This window comes from Cherax quadricarinatus, chromosome 28, assembly GCF_038502225.1.
Source record: "Cherax quadricarinatus isolate ZL_2023a chromosome 28, ASM3850222v1, whole genome shotgun sequence".
Classification (NCBI taxonomy): Eukaryota; Metazoa; Arthropoda; class Malacostraca; order Decapoda; family Parastacidae; genus Cherax; species Cherax quadricarinatus.
In genome coordinates this window covers 26,681,111-26,693,178 of record NC_091319.1, presented here as the reverse complement: position 1 = coordinate 26,693,178, position 12,068 = coordinate 26,681,111, and the positions used below count along the sequence as shown (strand labels likewise).

The 12,068-nt window shown below is 47.4% G+C and overlaps 1 long non-coding RNA gene across 1 annotated transcript in view; it reads right to left on the bottom strand.

The window, feature by feature from the left end:
* Window positions 1–1,920: 1,920 nt before the first annotated feature.
* Window positions 1,921–12,068, bottom strand: part of LOC138853334 (uncharacterized) — a 56,358-nt gene continuing 46,210 nt past the window's right edge. Inside the window, exon 3 of the long non-coding RNA XR_011392539.1 lies at window positions 1,921–2,686. This is a non-coding gene — a long non-coding RNA (uncharacterized lncRNA). The remainder of the gene's footprint in view (window positions 2,687–12,068) is intronic.

The window sequence follows — 12,068 nt, the reverse complement described above, 5'->3', positions numbered from 1 at the left end:
AACTGGTCGCATTGGGAGGTGATAGTAAAGCGGGGGTCCACTGTATAAGGACATTATGGAGGCCATAACATACGGAACTTAAGATAACATGGACACTCTTACCAAATTCACTCTAGAACTGGAAAATGAAGGCAAACTATTTCTTGAGGTCTGATGCAGGTCACTCAAGAAAGATGCCTTTTCAGTCTACAAAAAGTCTGCAAATAAAGATAGCTTACTCATTTGTACTTAAAAAATAACACTTGCAGCAAGAGAGGTGTGAATATTGAGCTTTATATAAGAGTTATCTAAATCTCCAGCTCAAATTCCAAAAAGAATTCCAGTGCATCACCTGCTTGTACGTCCCTCTCTATACAATATTACAAATGGCGAGCTGTGACCTAAGTCATGTCTGCATAAATAACTCATTGTAACTGTAACCATATATAAACATGTAACTTGTTCAGCTATCAAAAACTTTGTGGCCCAGTCCCTGGACCCATTGTGCCTCTGTAATGTTGAGGTACAGTCCCTGGACCCATTATGTGCCTCTGTAATCTTTTGCCCACAGGATGGGTATGGGGTGCATAATAAAAATAGTAAACTACATTGAATACGCTCACCTCTACAATGCCTCTACCAAAAAATCAAGACAAGTACTTAATTCTACTCGGAGAAGTGGCCAATGTCATCACCCTTCTGGTTTCTTTATAGAAATATTATCCACATTAGCTGCTATGGCGACAGCTTCCACCAGAGACCTCAGTAAGATCCTATGACACTCAACAGTGAAGCAGGAATATTCCTTACACCATGTGGAGGCTGCAACAAGACATATGTAAGAGAAACGGAGTTATCTTTCCACACACTCAACATCACAAGCATGTTTGCAACACCATCAATGACATCAATAATGACATCAAGATGACCTTTAGATCCGTGTCTTACACAGATCTAAAGGTCATCTTGTGCAGTAGAAGAATGCCGAAATAATGTAGAGAGAACCCAGTAAGGACAGGCATCACTATAATGAAGGTGTATTGCTACTTCTGAAACCATAGAACGGACACACGACACTGCCATACCTGTTGCTTCTCAGTTCTAATATGACAATTTTATGCCCCCAGGACCACCTGACCATCACCAGTGACTTGCATTCTCTCTTCCTTTAGATCAGTAGTATCCAACCTTTTAGTATGAAAGAGCCAGTTTAAAAACGTAAATTTAAAGGAGGGCTGCATTTTATAATTTTTACGAATAATAATAACAATAATATTTTGTAACTGTTGACACTATGCAGTGTGGAACCTACATAAAAGGGAATTGATAATTTCATGCGAGGGCCGCGTCCATTTCATAGAAGGGCCACATGCAGCCTTCGGACTGAAGGCTGCGGATCCCTGATTTTAGAGTGATCAAGGTCCCAGGTATTATTAAGGTATATAGACAGACTGGTTATAAATGACCATAATTTTTAAAGGGGTGGACCGGTAAGCCAGCGGAAGGCCTCGGTCAGATGACCAAAAGCTCCAAAGGCGGGTCATCATCTGACTAAGACCCGCGTCAGGAAACATTTGTCCTGTTTCCTGACGAACCTTACCTAACCTAACCTAAGGTCCCAGGAGCGAAACATCCAGTTGTACGTGTGTACACTTGAGTGCTGTCATCCACGTGTGTACACTTGAGTGCTCTCATCCACGTGTGTACACTTGAGTGCTGTCATCCACGTGTGTACACTTGAGTGCTCTCATCCACGTGTGTACACTTGAGTGCTGTCATCCACGTGTGTACACTTGAGTGCTGTCATCCACAGCACATTCTGCTATGACAATTGTACATCACTGCAGAACAGATCTGAATTTGTAAATCTAAATATTTATAAAAATTAAATAACTGTAAATTTACACGAAACTTGCATAGACATTTTAATAAAAACAAATGTTTACAAGTCTAAACATTTATTATGAACATACAAGGTAAATTGAACAAAAAAAATGAGGTCGAGGACAATAACTACGAGACAAAAACCACCATCATCATACACAGTACGCACATTCAATACACAAAATAAAGGGGAATACATTAAAGCTCTGGACATAGACTGGCAGTAGTTAATACACCTGGATTATGAGTGGACTCCATACCCACCAAGTTACTGTATTCTGCAACAATATATAGTAACACTGTACACCGTGGAACACCTTGTGACATAATGAATTAGCTTTTTCTAGGTATGTGTGTCAAACTTCAGTTGGATTTTAACTTGAGTGTGTTTTTATAATTACGGGAAGTGCTAAACCCTTAAGGGTCATGTAGCCCTATTCTTGAATCTGCTGTTTTTTAAAAACATATATGGTATAGCAGTTAAAACCTGCACAATATAGGTATAATATATATCGTTATCCATGATGTCAATACAGTATTGTATACGTGTGTATATATCTCTATATTTATATACGTGGTTAAAGGTACTTATTGTAGTTTCTATCACAATTCTGCAGTAGAATGATCAAATACTGCACCACCGCTTGGCATCTTCCACTTGTGTCATCGGCGGCACTGCATTGCTGCTTCCTGCCTTATTTCCTCCATGTGGTATCTTGAGGACATTGTTGGTATTTAAAGCATGGCGAGTGTGTGCTGGCCCTCTGGTAGCAACAGGTCACCACACACCAGGAGAGGATGGTCACAGGGAAGGACGCCACACCTGCTTGACAAAATGGAGTATTAGGAAAGGATCTTCCATAACTCATTTGTACCGTAACTATAATTCTATATCAACATTATGATAGTAGGTGATACAGGAATACCAACAAGTTGCAGTTGATAAACAAGTAACGTGGTTGGTAGCACAGTCAGCTCACACATTAAGGTCTGTGGTTCGATCCCCAGTACTGGTGGAAACATTAGGACGTGTTCCCTTAAGACACCTGCTGTCCCTGTTCACCCATCAGAATAATAGGTACATACCTGGGTACTCGCCTAATTGTACTCGCCTAATTGTGGTTGTAGGGGTCAAGACTCGGCTCCTGGCCCCGCAAGGTGTTAGTAGGCTGGTGTGGGTGGCATCTTGGGACCAAACTGACCTAATCTGCAGGAAATGCTCTGCATAACAGGGGGTTTTCTATATAGTAGTATGTATATCATTGATGTCAGCTATGGTCTGTATAAGTTGCATCATGTACTTGTAGAAATAAATACATAATACTATTATTAAGTGGTGGAGGCAGGTTCCATAGTTTTACGAGCAGGTATGATAATGCCCACAAGGGTCAGAGGGGGTGAACCTTCAAGTGCAGCATGAGGCAGGGGCCAGGAGCTGAGAATCAACCCCTGCAACCACATATATGCGAGCGCACACAAGACGCAGCGTTAATAGTGGTTACTGAACCAACACGAACACTCCCCCCATCCCCCATTACTATCACATTACCACCACCCCCATGGGTATGGGGTGCATAATAAAGATATTAACTAACTTCATTACCACCACCACCTCCATTACTACCACCACCACCACCCCCATTTCTACCACCAATCCCAATACTATCAACACTGCCCCATTACTACCACCACCACCACCCCCATTACTACCATCCCCATTACTACCACCACCCCCAATACTATCAACACTGCCCCATTACTACCACCACCACCACCCCCATTACTACCATCCCCATTACTACCACCACCCCCAATACTATCAACACTGGCCGCATAACTACCACCCCCATTACTACCTGGAGTTTACCTGTTCCGAGGTCAACATCTGTGACCAAGCCTCCTGGTGGATCAGAGCCTGATCAACCAGGCTGTTACTGTTGGCTGCACGCAAACCAACGTACGAGCCACAGCCCGGCTGGTCAGGAACCGACTTTAGGTGCTTGTCCAGTGCCAGCTTGAAGACTGCCAGGGGTCTGTTGGTAATCCCCCTTATGTATGCTGGGAGGCAGTTGAACAGTCTCGGGCCCCTGACACTTATTGTATGGTCTCTTAACGTGCTAGTGACACCCCTGCTTTTCATTGGGGGGATGTTGCATTGTCTGCCAAATCTTTTGCTTTCGTAGCGAGTGATTTTCGTGTGCATGTTCGGTACTAGTCCCTCTAGGATTTTCCAGGTGTATATAATCATGTATCTCTCCCGCCTGCGTTCCAGGGAATACAGGTTCAGGAACCTCAAGCGCTCCCAGTAATTGAGGTGTTTTATCTCCGTTATGCATGCCATGAAGGTTCTCTGTACATTTTCTAGGTCAGCAATTTCACCTGCCTTGAAAGGTGCTGTTAGTGAGCAGCAATATTCCAGCCTAGATAGAACAAGTGACCTGAAGAGTGTCATCATGGGCTTGGCATCCCTAGTTTTGAAGGTTCGCATTATCCATCCTGTCATTTTTCTAGCAGATGCGATTGATACAATGTTATGGTCCTTGAAGGTGAGATCCTCTGACATGATCACTCCCAGGTCTTTGACGTTGGTGTTTCGCTCTATTTTGTGGCCAGAATTTGTTTTGTACTCTGATGACGATTTAATTTCCTCGTGTTTGCCGTATCTGAGTAATTGAAATTTCTCATCGTTAAACTTCATATTGTTTTCTGCAGCCCACTGAAAGATTTGGTTGATGTCCACCTGGAGCCTTGCAGTGTCTGCAATGGAAGACACTGTCATGCAGATTCGGGTGTCATCTGCAAAGGAAGACACGGTGTTGTGGCTGACATCCTTGTCTATGTCAGATATGAGGATGAGGAACAAGATGGGAGCAAGTACTGTGCCCTGTGGAACAGAGCTTTTCACCGTAGCTGCCTCGGACTTCACTCTGTTGACTACTACTCTCTGTGTCAGAGACTCTGTGTTCTGTTAGTGAGGAAATTATAGATCCATCGACCGACTTTTCCCGTTATTCCTTTAGCACACATTTTGTGTGCTATTATGCCATGGTCACACTTGTGGAAGGCTTTTGCAAAGTCTGTATATATTACATCTGCATTCTTTTTGTCTTCTAGTGCATCTAGGACCTTGTCGTAGTGATCCAATAGTTGAGACAGACAGGAGCGACCTGTTCTAAACCCATGTTGCCCTGGGTTGTGTAATTGATAGGTTTTTAGATGGGTGGTGATCTTGCTTCTTAGGACCCTTTCAAAGATTTTTATGATATGGGATGTTAGTGTTATCGGTCTGTAGTTCTTTGCTGTTGCTTTACTGCCCCCTTTGTGGAGTGGGGCTATGTCTGTTGTTTTTAGTAACTGTGGGACGACCCCCGTGTCCATGCTCCCTCTCTATAGGATGGTAAAAGCTCGTGATAGGGGCTTCTTGCAGTTCTTGATGAACACAGAGTTCCATGAGTCTGGCCCTGGGGCAGAGTGCATGGGCATGTCATTTATTGCCTGTTTGAAGTCATTTGGCATCAGGATAACATCAGATAGGCTTGTGTTAACCAAATTTTGTGGCTCTCTCATAAAAAATTCATTTTGATCTTCGACTCTCAGTCTGGTTAGCGGCTTGCTAAAAACTGAGTCATATTGGGACTTGAGTAGCTCACTCATTTCCTTGCTGTCATCTGTGTAGGATGACTACCATCCCAATTACTATCCCAATCCCCATTACTACCACCCAATTACTATCACAACCCCATTACTACCACCCCCATTACTATCACAACCCCTATTACTACCACCCCCATTGTTATCAACCCCCATTACTACCACCCCCATTACTTTCACAACCCCATTGCTACCATTACTATCACAACCCCCATTACTACCACCCCCATTACTATCACAACCCCCATTACTACCACCCCCATTACTACCACCCCCATTACTATCACAACCCCCATTACTACCACCCCCATTACTACCACCCCTATTACTATCAACCCCATTACTACCACCATTACTATCACAACCCCATTACTACCACCCCCATTATCACAACCCCATTACTACCACCATTACTATCACAACCCCCATTACTGCCACCCCCATTACTATCACAACCCCATTACCATCATTACTATCAACCCCCATTACTACCACACCTAATACTATCACAACCCCCATTACTACCAACACAACCCCATTTCTGTACTCAATACACATTTAGTACATTCTCTGTACTCAGTAAACACACATGTAGTACATACATCCCCTGTACTCAGTAAACACACACATAGTACATACATCCCCTGTACTCAGTAAACACATAGTACATACATCCCCTGTACTCAGTAAACACACAGGTAGTACATACATCCCCTGTACTCAGGAGACACACACATAGTACATACATCCCCTGTACTCAGTAAACACATAGTACATACATCCCCTGTACTCAGGAAACACACAGGTAGTACATAACATACATCCCCTGTACTCAGGACACACAGGTAGTACATACATCCCCTGTACTCAGTAAACACACAGGTAGTACATACATCCCCTGTACTCAGGAAACACACAGGTAGTACATACATCCCCTGTACTCAGGAAACACACAGGTAGTACATACATCCCCTGTACTCAGGAAACACACAGGTAGTACATACATCCCCTGCACTCAGTAAACACACAGGTAGTACATACATCCCCTGTACTCAGGACACACACAGGTAGTACATACATCCCCTGCACTCAGTAAACACACAGGTAGTACATACATCCCCTGTACTCAGTAAACACACTGGTAGTACATACATCCCCTGTACTCGGTAAACACACTGGTAGTACATACATCCCCTGTACTCGGTAAACACACTGGTAGTACATACATCCCCTGCACTCAGTAAACACACACACAGTACATACATCCCCTGTACTCAGTAAACACACTGGTAGTACATACATCCCCTGTACTCAGTAAACACACTGGTAGTACATACATCCCCTGCACTCAGTAAACACACACACAGTACATACATCCCCTGTACTCAGTAAACACACAGGTAGTACATACATCCCCTGTACTCAGTAAACACACTGGTAGTACATACATCCCCTGTACTCGGTAAACACACTGGTAGTACATACATCCCCTGTACTCAGTAAACACACTGGTAGTACATACATCCCCTGTACTCAGTAAACACACAGGTAGTACATACATCCCCTGTACTCAGTAAACACACTGGTAGTACATACATCCCCTGTACTCGGTAAACACACTGGTAGTACATACATCCCCTGTACTCAGTAAACACACTGGTAGTACATACATCCCCTGTACTCGGTAAACACACTGGTAGTACATACATCCCCTGTACTCGGTAAACACACTGGTAGTACATACATCCCCTGTACTCGGTAAACACACTGGTAGTACATACATCCCCTGTACTCGGTAAACACACTGGTAGTACATACATCCCCTGTACTCAGTAAACACACTGGTAGTACATACATCCCCTGTACTCAGTAAACACACACACAGTACATACATCCCCTGTACTCAGTAAACACACTGGTAGTACATACATCCCCTGCACTCAGTAAACACACACACAGTACATACATCCCCTGTACTCAGTAAACACACTGGTAGTACATACATCCCCTGTACTCAGTAAACACACACACAGTACATACATCCCCTGTACTCAGTAAACACACTGGTAGTACATACATCCCCTGTACTCAGGAAACACACAGGTAGTACATACATCCCCTGTACTCAGTAAACACACACACAGCACATACATCCCCTGTACTCAGTAAACACACAGGTAGTACATAAATCCCCTGTACTCAGTAAACACACACATAGTACATACATCCCCTGTACTCAGGAGAGACACACACACAGTACATACATCCCCTGTACTCAGGAGACACACACATAGTACATACATCCCCTGTACTCAGGAGACACACACATAGTACATACATCCCTTGTACTCAGGAGACACACACATAGTACATACATCCCCTGTACTCAGTAAACACACACACAGCACATACATCCCCTGTACTCAGGAGACACACACATAGTACATACATCCCCTGTACTCAGATACATACACTGTACTCCTAGCAACATACACGCAAGTATACACACTCCATGGTGAGGGGTACAGGAAATACAGACATCAAGTATGTCTTGTATGCCAGCTGTAGTGCCTTAAATACCTTAATCACTCTTAAGGGTCGTGTAAAGGGAATAATAGTGCTGCTCTGTGATTGGTCAGCCTCGGAGGAGGGCACCCACGCTAGCCAATCAGAGATGAGAATTTTTATTTCTGTGATTATCTTGAGGTTACGCCCCTTTCTAAGAGGGTGGGGGTGTAGGGTTCTTAATTCAAGGAACCGGAGCTATCCTCCGGGTTTATATCTTTACTACACGAGAATTGATGTTATTTATGGTGTGTTAATATTGGAGCGGGAGTGAGGGGAGCCTAGTAGCCATGAACCAGGCCAGGAGCTGTGACTCGAACCCTGCAACCACAAATTGGTGAGTACAGACACCACAAACAAGAGAGCATCACCATTATAACCAAGTTTATAACTTGATAAAGTTGTCTAATAAACAAAGTCCATCAACTTATTTTGTACCTCTGTAATGTTGAGGTACAGTCCCTGGACCCATTATGTACCTCTGTAATGTTGAGGTACAGTCCCTGGACCCATTATGTACCTCTGTAATGTTGAGGTACACTCCCTGGACCCATTATGTACCTCTGTAATGTTGAGGTACAGTCCCTGGACCCATTATGTACCTCTGTAATGTTGAGGTACACTCCCTGGACCCATTATGTACCTCTGTAATGTTGAGGTACAGTCCCTGGACCCATTATGTACCTCTGTAATGTTGAGGTACAGTCCCTGGAACCATTATGCACCTCTGTAATGTTGAGGTACAGTCCCTGGACCCATTATGTACCTCTGTATTGTTGAGGTACAGTCCCTGGACCCATTATGTACCTCTGTAATGTTGAGGTACAGTCCCTGGACCCATTATGTACCTCTGTATTGTTGAGGTACAGTCCCTGGACCCATTATGTACCTCTGTAATGTTGAGGTACAGTCCCTGGAACCATTATGTACCTCTGTAATGTTGAGGTACAGTCCCTGGACCCATTATGTACCTCTGTAATGTTGAGGTACAGTCCCTGGAACCATTATGTACCTCTGTAATGTTGAGGTACAGTCCCTGGAACCATTATGTACCTTTGTAATGTTGAGGTACAGTCCCTGGAACCATTATGTACCTCTAATGTTGAGGTACAGTCTCTGGAACCATTATGTACCTCTGTATTGTTGAGGTACAGTCCCTGGATCCATTATGTACCTCTGTATTGAGGTACAGTCCCTGGACCCATTATGTACCTCTGTATTGTTGAGGTACAGTCCCTGGAACCATTATGTACCTCTGTAATGTTGAGGTACAGTCCCTGGAACCATTATGTACCTCTGTAATGTTGAGGTACAGTCCCTGGAACCATTATGTACCTCTAATGTTGAGGTACAGTCCCTGGATCCATTATATACCTCTGTATTGTTGAGGTACAGTCCCTGGACCCATTATGTACCTCTGTAATGTTGAGGTACAGACCCTGGAACCATTATGTACCTCTGTAATGTTGAGGTACAGTCCCTGGACCCATTATGTACCTCCGTAATGTTGAGGTACAGTCCCTGGACCCATTATGTACCTCTGTATTCGTAATTACCATGCACACCATAGATATAGGTAAGTACCATCCACATGATGGGTATGTGGTGATGACAGTGTCAGCAGAAGGGCAACACTGTCAGCACTAGAGTACTAGGTACTGTGGAAGGTGGCATCCTGGGCAAGCAGGGGATGGCACACATGCTTGGCACCTCACACGACCACCACACACAAATAGGTGACTGTGTGCACCCACGAACACAAGGGAGATTATCGTCAGTATTTGAAGAGGATGTGTAACTTTATATACTTACATATGAATACGTACACATGAATAATTATACATAGCAACATGTGTGTATATATTACCAACCAGGAAACTAGAAAAAATGTTAGACAAGGTGACCTGCTTCCACTGGGGGTCTTTATTCCCACTGGGGTCCTTACTTATTCCCAGTGAGGCTCAGGAACAAGGGGACAAAAGGGAGAACCAAGAACAAATGGACACAAGGGGACCAGGAACAAGGGGACAAAAGGGAGAACCAAGAACAAATGGACACAGGGGGACCAGGAACAAGGGGACACGGGTGGACCAGGAACAAGGGGACACAGGGGGGACCAGGAACAAGGGGGAGACCAGGGACACGGGGGAGACCATGAACAAGGGGACATGGGGGAGACCAGGAACAAGGGGACACATGGGGAACCAGGAACAAGGGGACACGGGGGGGGGGACCAGGAACAAGGGGGAGACCAGGAACAAGGGGGAGACCAGAAACAAGGGGACACAGGGGGGACCAGGAACAAGGGGACACGGGAGGACCGAGAACAAGGGGACACGGGGGGACCAGGAACAAGGGGACACAGGGGGGACCAGGAACAAGGGGAGACAGGGGGGAACCCTGAACATGGAGAGACAGGGGGGACCAAGAACAAATGGACACGGGGGGACCAGGAACAAGGGGACACAGGGGTGGACCAGGAACAAGGGGACACAGGGGGGACCAGGAACAAGGGACACAGGGGGGGCCAGGAACAAGGGGACCCAGGGGGGACCATGAACAAGGGGACACGGGTGGACCAGGAACAAGGGGACACAGGGGGGGGGACCAGGAACAAGGGGACACAGGGGGGGACCAAGAACAAGGGGGAGACCAGGGACACGGGGGAGGCCAGGAACAAGGGGACACGGGGGAGACCAGGAACAAGGGGACACGGGGGGGACCAGGAACAAGGGGACAAAAAGGAGAACCAAGAACAAATGGACACAGGGGTACCAGGAACAAGGGGACACAGGGGGGACCAGGAACAAGGGGACACAGGGGGGGACCAGGAACAAGAGGACACAGGGGGGACCAGGAACAAGGGGACACGGGGGGGCCCAGGAACAAGGGGACACGGGGGGGACCAGGAACAAGGGGACACGGGTGGACCAGGAACAAGGGGACACGGGTGGACCAGGAACAAGGGGACACAGGGTGGGACCAGGAACAAGGGGGAGACCAGGAACAAGGGGACACGGGGGGGGCCCAGGAACAAGGGGACACAGGGGGGGACCAGGAACAAGAGGACACAGGGGGGACCAGGAACAAGGGGACACGGGGGGGCCCAGGAACAAGGGGACACAGGGGGGACCAGGAACAAGGGGACACAGGGGGGGACCAGGAACAAGGGGACACGGGGGGGCCCAGGAACAAGGTGACACAGGGGGGCCCAGAAACAAGGGGACACAGGGGGGCCCAGGAACAAGGGGACACAGGGGGGCCCAGGAACAAGGGGACACGGGGGGCCCAGGAACAAGGGGACACGGGGGGGCCCAGGAACAAGGGGACACAGGGGGGCCCAGGAACAAGGGGACACAGGGGGGCCCAGGAACAAGGGGACACGGGGGGGCCCAGGAACAAGGGGACACGGGGGGGCCCAGGAACAAGGGGACACGGGGGGGCCCAGGAACAAGGGGACACGGGGGGCCCAGGAACAAGGGGACACGGGGGGGACCAGGAACAAGGGGACACGGGGGGGCCCAGGAACACGGGGACACGGGGGGGCCCAGGAACAAGGGGACACAGGGGGGACCAGGAACAAGGGGACACAGGGGGGACCAGGAACAAGGGGACACAGGGGCCCCAGGAACAAGGGGACACGGGGGGGCCCAGGAACAAGGGGACACGGGGGGGCCCAGGAACAAGGGGACACGGGGGGCCCCAGGAACAAGGGGACACAGGGGCCCCAGGAACAAGGGGACACGGGGGCCCCAGGAACAAGGGGACACGGGGGGGCCCAGGAACAAGGGGACACGGGGGGGCCCAGGAACAAGGGGACACAGGGGCCCCAGGAACAAGGGGACACAGGGGGGACCAGGAACAAGGGGACACGGGGGGGACCAGGAACAAGGGGACACAGGGGGGCCCAGGAACAAGGGGACACAGGGGCCCCAGGAACAAGGACGCTGCAGGTTAAAGCTTAAGACAGATAAACCACAAAGATGTCA